The following is a 9029-nucleotide window of genomic DNA, read 5'->3' as shown; positions in this document are numbered from 1 at the left end:
CATAGGCGAAGATGAATTGCATATTTTCTCACAAACCCAGTAAATCCCTCTTTAAATGTTGTATTAAATTTACCTTTGATGTCACATGGATTTAATACAGTTTAATTTATTTTCCAACTGTATATTACGTTGTGCAACTAGTGTAAATCAAAGAACGACTGCCGAAGTTTTACAGCATTCTACTGCATCCTGTACTCATTTCCGTGTTTTGGTTCCCATGTAAATAGTGTTCTGGTTGCAATAAATCAGTTCATAGTTGCGTTCGATCTGTCCATTTCATTCGTGTGTCTTCCATAATTTTGTGTACCCGGTAACCTAACGCGCCGTCGAACAATATTTCCAAAGCAAATGGACCAATGGATCCTAAAAGGTATTAGATTATTCCAGTTCTCTTTGAAAACACAGTTAAAGCAAGGTGTGAAAATATCCAGTCACATTTGTCAAACGCGCATTGAGAAATGGGCGTGTACGACACAGCACGAAACGTTCATGTAATTTTTACGTACGCTCAAGTTGTAAGCTGTTTTGTAATAAACAAATGCGGTTGCTCAGACTAGCTTGCCATGCTAAATATTATTCCTGAAAGCCTTGGGAAAGTCTTTAGAAAGAAATCCGCCTATTGCGCTCGACGTTAGCAATACGCCACCTGCTAACGTCGCATGCGGCGCGCTAAAAGGAAAACAAATGTAGCGCTGTGCCTACTTCTGAAATACTAGTTAGTCCGTGACGCCTATATTGTGAGTTTCCGCCTCACTTATCACCGGGTAATATTATAAATTATAAGGATGCTGACTTCGGCCGTCGGGGCAGTCATGAACAACTTACACCGTATTGAAACCGTGACCGCAGCCGGCAGCTGCCGCTCATCTTTCACCGATGATTAGCGCCACGACTGACGCTGCGGCGGAAAGGGAAACTAACGCCGTCACCGGCGGAGAGGCGCGTTCGGCAGGCCGGACCTAGTTTCCATCGAGCGGCCGTGCTTTATCTATAGCCGATTCCCCTGGGTGGTTATGTGCTGAAGCACAGCTAGCTTTTCCGGCTCAGATGGCGCAAGTAAATTCAATTTAATAGCCCCGCCACACCCATTGCCCTGCAAAGCCCTTGCCCCCTCATTCATATGATCTTGGGGTGCGCACATAACACCGCCCTCCCACCCTTGCCCACTTCCTTTCCCCTCCCTGAGTTGTGGGAGAACCTGATGATCAGCGCCGGCTTGGATGACCAGCAACTCCTGGTGCCCAGGGCTGAGACAGAACGGTCGTCTCATGGTCTCCTGGACTAAGCGACCACTCCCACATCACCTGGCTCAAAATAAAGTTTCTCCTCCTCCTACAACAAATGCATAGTCAACACTTTATTCCTTGCAGATACCCGCAAGTATCTACGTGCCTACGCTTTAATGGCATCATCATCGTTATCATTATCGTCATTGAGCATGTGGAAAAACCTGTCTTTGCTCATGGTCTTTCGGGGTACGCCACCTCGGACCGCGCAAAAATTTCAATTTATAAGCTCCAACAGGAGCACAGTCATCAATTTATTCCTGGCCGCTTTACTGACGGAGGCGAGAAGCGAAAACGCCCGTGTGTTCGAGATTTCGGCGCACGTTAAAGATCCCCAGGTGGTCAAAATTAATCCGTAGCCCTCCACTACGGAGCGCCTCGCCGCCTGTGTAGCGTCGGCGTGTTAAACGCCACAATAAATCAATTTATTCCTGGCAATCCCCCCGAGTGAGTGCGTGCCTGACACTACGATGACATCATCATTATCATCATCGACGTCGTCGTCGTCGTCATTAGAGCACGTGGACAACACTGGCTTTTCTTCAAGGCCTTCAGGAGGCGTATGCCATCACTGACGGCGCAAGAACATTCCACTTATAGGTTCCAACAGGGGCAGAGTCAACACTTTATTTCTTTCCAAGCCCCTGAGTGGGTTCAGGCCAAGCATTTCAAGCACATAATCATCACCATCCCCATCATCATCATCATAGCACGAGGACAAAGCTGGCTTTGCCCCTAGGCCTTACGGCGTATTTCAGCTAGTACAAGCTTCACGTGAACATGTGCGAGAAATTAATATAAATAGAAATTTTATAACTGCGCGAAAGTTACCTGGTAGACGTTCATTGCGCATAGAATAACAATATCAGAAATTAACAAAAAAAGCAAAAACTTTATCAGGAGTCATAGGTGCGCTGGTCGAAGCCTGGGACCGGAGGAAGTATCTCCACCGCAAAGAATCCTCCAGTCTGGGGTCCAAACCCCCCGAGAAGACGACGCAGGTGAAACAACTGCCACCACTGAGGCAAAAGCGGAGTTACATCCAAGTTCTCCAAGGAGCGACCAGCGCCGCAACAATGGTTACACCAGCACAGGCGAGTACCCACGGCCTTTTCGCTCCCAACTTCACCCCTCCTCCCCTACATACTATACCCCCCACAGCTCAGGATAGCAAACTTGATCTTATTCTAAAAGAGATGCAAAATATGCGAGCCGACATAGCCCTACTTAGAAGCGAGAACGCCCAACTGAGGGCAGAGAACAGTAACCTTAAAGCGCAGATAGCGAAGCTGACAACCAGCAACGCCGCGGAGACAGAACCCACCCCGCCACCACTTAAGCGCAAAAACATGAGAAAGCCGGCGACTACCCCGAAATCCGACGACAACAAGGTCAGCGTAGACATGGAAGAACTCAAACAAGAAATGCTTCGATCACTTAACGCCACCCTAAAAGAATCCATAACGGCCCTGCGCGCGGAACTACTTGGTCTGGCGAGCGCGGAGGCACCGGCAAGCAACCCAACCGACCAGGCAAGCATGACCCCTCTACCAATAGATATCGAGGAAGATGCCGACTTCTAGACAAATCACCATATGGCAGTGGAACTGCGGGGGCTACAGAGCTAAGAGAAGCCAGCTGCAAGCCCACTTGTCAACGCTAAATGAACAACCCCAGGTCATAGCATTACAGGAGACAGGACCCAACACCAAACTTCTCAACTACACAGCACACACACACCCCGATCACCCGCAACTAGCTACACTCGTAAACAGAAACATATGCACGTCCACTAGCGAAATCACCAACACAAATATACCGCACATATTCACCACTCTATTGCCAGTCAAGAAAGGGCAACAGCCGCTCCACGTGCTCAACGCTTACAGCCCTCCAAAACAGACGACCCACAACTTCAAGCCCCTCCTGCTCGAAGCCCTGAGAATAGCTGGACAGCAACCCCTGATAATAGTAGGAGACTTTAATGCTCCACACGAGGCATGGGGATACCATAACACAACAAGCAAGGGCAGGAAACTAGAGGAATTAATGCAGACTTTGGGTCTCACTATACACAATACGGCAGGAACCCCAACCCGCATCGGAAACAGCGTACAAAGGGACACAACACCGGACCTAACCCTAACGCACAAAATAGTAGCGGGAAAATGGTGGGTCACCTCTCAAAACTTTGGGAGCGACCACCACATAATATAATTAGAAGTCAACTACACGACGCGGCTGGCACATGAGCCACCAAGGAAACCCCTCACCAACTGGTACCTATTCAGACAGCAATGTGCGCAAGTGGAACCACCCAAAGAACTTACAGAAAGCAACATCAGAGAATGGACGCAGAACATTTTAAAATGCAAAGAAGGCAGCGACGCTCCAATAGACCCCATGATCCCGGCCCCGTACGTCGATTCTAAGCTACAGCACATGTGGGACGCGTATCGCAGCATCGAAGCGAGATGGAAAAAACACCGGCACAGGAAAGCACTGAGAACAAAGCTAGAGAACCTTAAAATAGCAATAGCCAAACACGCAGACTACCTGACGCGATTACAGTGGCTCCAAGTGTGCGACGAAATGCGCAGCACACTATCGATGAAGTGCACGTGGGCGATCCTACGGAAACTAATCGACCCCAGTAACAACGAGACAGAATCGGCCAAGAAGATCACGAAACTTATACAAGATTACCGGGGCTCGGAATTAAAAATGCATGGGGAGCTTATTAAACTATACGCAACGCAAAATGATAGTACGCGCTCTCCCCCTCCGCATTATATGGGCGCGAGCAACGATATGCTAGACGCCGAATTCACATTCGAAGAGGTGCACGCCGCCATTAGAGCACTCAGAAGAGCGACCTCACCTGGAGAAGACAAGATATCCAACAAGATACTACGACATCTAGAGGAGACGGCGATTCAGACTCTAACAGACTACTTTAACAATGTGTGGCGGGAGGGGGAAGTGCCCCCTGACTGGAAGCACGCTAACATAACACTCATTCCAAATCCAAGCAAGCCAATAAAAATAGAAAATCTCAGACCAATATCGCTTACGTCGTGCGTGGGGAAACTCATGGAACAGGTCGTGAACTCCCGCGTGAACCTCGAGACGAACGACATGCTACCACACAACCAACTCGGTTTCAGACCAAGGCTCTCCACTCAGGACGCACTTCTACAGATTCAACACGACTTATTGGACCACCCACCGAAAAAAGACAACGCGGCCATTTTACCCATTGACCTCCACAAAGCCTTTGATAACGTCTCGCACAAGGCAATACTCACAGAAATCTCCACGCTCGGGCTAGGAGAAAGAACATTCGCTTATGTTAAATCCTTCCTCACAGGCCGGACGGCCAGGATGAAGCTAGGAACGTCCCAAACACAGATCTTCAAGATGCCAGACAAGGGAACCCCCCAGGGAGCCGTAATTTCGTCTTTGCTCTTCAACCTCGCAATCCGACCGATGGCCAAAGCATTATACAGCATCTCAGGACTAAGATCAACTATATACGCAGATGCTATCACCCTTTGGGTTGACCGGGGCAGCGACGCCGACATCGAACAGACACTAAGGACAGGCGCCGAAATAATCGCGGAACTCGCAACCAAGGCGGGCCTCACTCTCAACGACAAAATCCGAACTGATGATCCTTCATCCCCCCAGGACGAAACCGGCCACCCAACCGCCCATCAAAGTCGACATCGTAGGACAAAACATACCCACCGTCTCAAGCATAAAAATACTAGGACTACGGATACAGGCCAACAGAGGGACAACCGAGACAGTACGCGTCCTACGATCACACACGATACAAACAATTTCCATGCTAAGAAGAATAACCTCAAGGCAACGTGGCCTCACAGAGGAAGAGAGACTAAGGCCCGTATTCTGAGTCCCTCCTCCACTCCATTTGCTCCCTCCACTCGTCTGAGGGGAGTATCCCGCAATGCTTATGCATGGAGAAATCGTTTTCAAGGATCTCCTCCACTGCAGACTCGAGTGGAGGAAGGACTCAGAATATCAGGTTACTAAGGATCGTACAAGGCTTCGTAGTCAGCAGATTCAGTTATCACCTGCCTTATGTGAACTTAACCCAATCGAACAAAGATTCGCTCGACGCTCTACTTCGGAGAGCCTACCACACGGCCCTGCATATTCCCCACTCTGCTTCAACAACTAGACTTGCGAACCTGGGCATTCACAATACCGTAGGCGAGATAATCGATGCCCATCGGAGAGCACAGATACACAGGCTGGCGCAGACCACGACGGGCAGGTCCATACTGCAGCGGATCCAAATTCAACCGCCCAACACCGACTCCACTCCGGCCAGGATACCAAGAAACATCCGAGCCCTAATCAAAGTCAAACCTATCCCCAGAAACATGCACCCGATTTTCCACGCGGGAAGAAGAGAGGCACGCGCGCAGTACCATTCGCAGCACTACCGACCAGACAAACACACCCTGTATGTGGATGCGGCACGGTACCCCGGCAGAGCAGCCTTCGCAATCGCAGGCATCGCCTCCGCCACAGAAACGCAACCAACAATCAAAGCCTCCATTTGTACGGCAAACCCCACCACTGCAGAAGAAACGGCCCTGGCTTTCGCCATAACCAAGACGCCAACACCGACCGTCGTCCTGTCAGACTCACAGCAGGCGCTACGCAATTATGAGAAGGGCAACATCTCAGCCTCGGCCCTAAAAATTCTCGTGAAAAGACCTCCCGACCAGCCCGTGATACTGCTGTGGACCCCGGCTTACACTGGCGTGGGAACCAACGAGGTAGCTAATGAACAGGCCCGAGCATTAATACCCCGGGCGAGCACTTCTCTTGGTTCTACGCATGGTTCCGCACTCGAGTTCACTGGGTACGCCCTCACCACATACCGAGACATCACACAGCACTACCGCCTCACCCGCAGAACACTACCCCCGCCCAACGCCAAACTTACGTAGAGGAAGCACAGATGTGGCGCACTCTACAAACCCATTCCTTCCCACATCGCACGCAGTTACAGCACTCCCACCCACACCTGTTCCTCTCCGCAGAGTGTCCGAGATCCCGCAGCCTCGACACGCTATACCACTCTTTGTGCGAGTGCCCCGCGGACCCTTACCCCCCTTCCCCACCCCCACCCACTGGGAGCAGGCCTTGGGTAGCTCTTACCTCGTGGATCAACGGACCCTGACGCAACGGGCGCTGCAGGTCGCTTCGGTCATCTGGGCTGAGGCCACCGCCCCAACCTGAACCCGGTGTCTCACCAATAAAGTGTTTTTCTCTCTCTCTCCAGTCTGGCTGTTGTTGTGGCGCTCGTGACGCCCGGCCTCGTAGTCTCGAGAGCGTTACGGCGAGTCAAAGCGATACTGTCGCGTTGACTAATGAAGTCTACAGGTGCCATCATAAGTAATAGGAGCACGGGAGCTGTGGCCGAACTGTATCGGAGCGCCGTGTAGCTGCCCCGGCGGTAAACGAAAGGACGAGAACACGCATGCGCACCTGCCGACGGCGATAGCCCATCTATACCTCTCAAACCACTTTTTAAATTTGGCTTCGAGCATTGCTCGCAGCATAGTGCTCCCGGCGGCGGCGCTGATAGCAGAGAGGATTCTGGCAGCGTCTCAGGCGCACTTCCAGCTGCAGGAGAAGCGGCGCGCTGTCACAGGAATTTGTAGCGAGTTTTTCGTTCAAATATTTTTACGTGTGTACGCTATCGGCGCTATCGCCGACACCAGTATGCTGCGAACAATGCTTTAAGCCAGGTTAAAAAAGAGGTTTGAGAAGTATAGATGGGCTATCGCCGTCGGCAGGCGTGCTTGCGTGTTCTCCTTTCATTTACCGCCGGTGCAGCTACACGCCGCTCCGATACAGTTCGGCCACAGCTCCCGTGCTCCAATTACTTATGACGGCACCTGTACCTTCAGCCTTGCGCGACGCTTTTCCCGTTATCCGCTCAGTATGTAGTGCGTGATTATAGCTGTTTTTCTCAGGGCACAACGGTCACGAATGCATACTTTACTCAGTTGCGAATGTGGCGACGTGGAGCTATAAAAGGAAAGGTAGATGAATCTTCTTCTGTAGTAAAATATACTTAGCTCAGATAGGAGCCTATTACAGAAAATAGGATCTTATGACAGAAAATACGCTCGGTAGCAGATTGGTTCCCATAAATGTGTAGACAATAGCGGCCACAGAGCAATTGTTTTCAAAGCAACGAAGTAGAGTATCCGAGGTAGTAGTTGGCTCGAAGCTTCGCAAGACACAGCTCTGCATCTTCATGCAAGGGCGTGCTATACACGGTCTGATTGCAGACCGCATCCCGCGCTCACGACGAAAACAAAAACCCTGTGTTCCCGGCTTATCACTCGCGGGAAGGAGGGCTCCGCGAACACTGTCGTAGTAAATTGTGCCTCGGTGTGGCAAACTCCAGAGTCCACTGCCGCGCCGTCTCTTCGTAGGATTTCCGGTTCGTCAAGTATGCTTCAGCCGCGAGGGGGTCGAGGGCGTCGTCCGGGTTCGGGTGGCATAGGAGAGAGCAGATAGACAGCAGCGTCTGGGAAAGGGTCATAGTTGGGGCCCACTGGTCCTTCAAGATGTCCAGGCATATTTCACCGTTGCTTCCTATGTTGGGGTGGTATATCTTTGTCGTAAAGTTGACCTGCAAAGGAAAGAGAATGAATGGTTATACTAACAGACACCTCATGCCATAAGGCGTCGTTGGAAAACTGACACAAAGGCTGAGCGCGCCGGAGGGAAAAGAACTTAGTACTAGTCGGGTGTTGTAAATATACGTTATCATTGTGAAGTGAGTCGTTATTCCTGTGTACAAAGGCTTCATTGTGGCAAAAAAGAGCTGTTGATTGCCTGAAGTGTCTAGCACTGCGAAGAATTCACGTGGACTTTGTCCAAATAGTGCTGATGCAAAGTTAGTTGCTTCAGCTGGAACGACCAGCTACGATGCGAGACTACGAAGTCTGTTTGTACTTCGAAACTGAATTGGTGAGTTTCTTTTATGAAGTAGGAGCATCGTCTTGTACTTATTGTCGGCGTTCGGTCTAGGTGTTCGGTGTGTGTATTATCGATACTTTTAAGCTTGAGCGGTAATTATCAATTCATTTCTTTCACCGCTGCAAAATGCATACTGCAAATACGATATCTTCCCCTTTTGACGGAGCTTGGGCAAAGAGTTGAATGCAGTGGCACGCTAATTAAAGTGGAGAAGTTCGATCGAGGAGACCACGATCGCGATAGCTAAGGACAACGGCACAAGCAGTACGGCTGAGATGCTGCGGCCTGTGATTCACCTTGGGAGGCCGGAAGGGGTAGTTGTCGGGGAAGACGACGTTCAGGACAAAGGTTCCCCCTTTGAAGGGGCTGTCCGCCGGTCCAAGGATGGTTGCTCGCCAGTGGAGCAGGTCATCAGGGTCCGTAGGCCCCGCGGAGCAGTTGGCCGGCGGGTTGCGACCGATGTCTTCCAGCTCATGACGGATGCGATTCAGTGCCATCGCTTCGAGGGTCCTTGTTGGACAAGGAACCGAGCGGGCCACACACTGAAGAAGCAGAAGATGATGGTGATGATTTGCTAGATGAACAATGCAAATGGAATCCTGGCCAATCTCCAATGAATGAGAGGGCGAGTGGATAGGGAGCACGGGCAACAAGCAATAATTTGAAACCTACAGTTCACGTCACTGACTCACTTACCAATAAATA

The 9029-nt window shown here is 50.6% G+C and overlaps 1 pseudogene; it reads right to left on the bottom strand.

Annotated features, from left to right (window-relative positions):
• Window positions 1-7677: 7677 nt before the first annotated feature.
• LOC144155107 (uncharacterized) lies at window positions 7678-8821 on the bottom strand (annotated as a pseudogene).
• Window positions 8822-9029: the final 208 nt, after the last annotated feature.

The sequence above is a fragment of the Haemaphysalis longicornis genome, unplaced genomic scaffold, assembly GCF_048455015.1.
Source record: "Haemaphysalis longicornis isolate Haplotype H1 unplaced genomic scaffold, Haemaphysalis longicornis Haplotype H1 scaffold_1, whole genome shotgun sequence".
NCBI classification, from domain to species: Eukaryota; Metazoa; Arthropoda; class Arachnida; order Ixodida; family Ixodidae; genus Haemaphysalis; species Haemaphysalis longicornis.
Note: the sequence above shows the minus strand (reverse complement) of the source record. Positions and strands in the feature narration are given on the sequence as shown.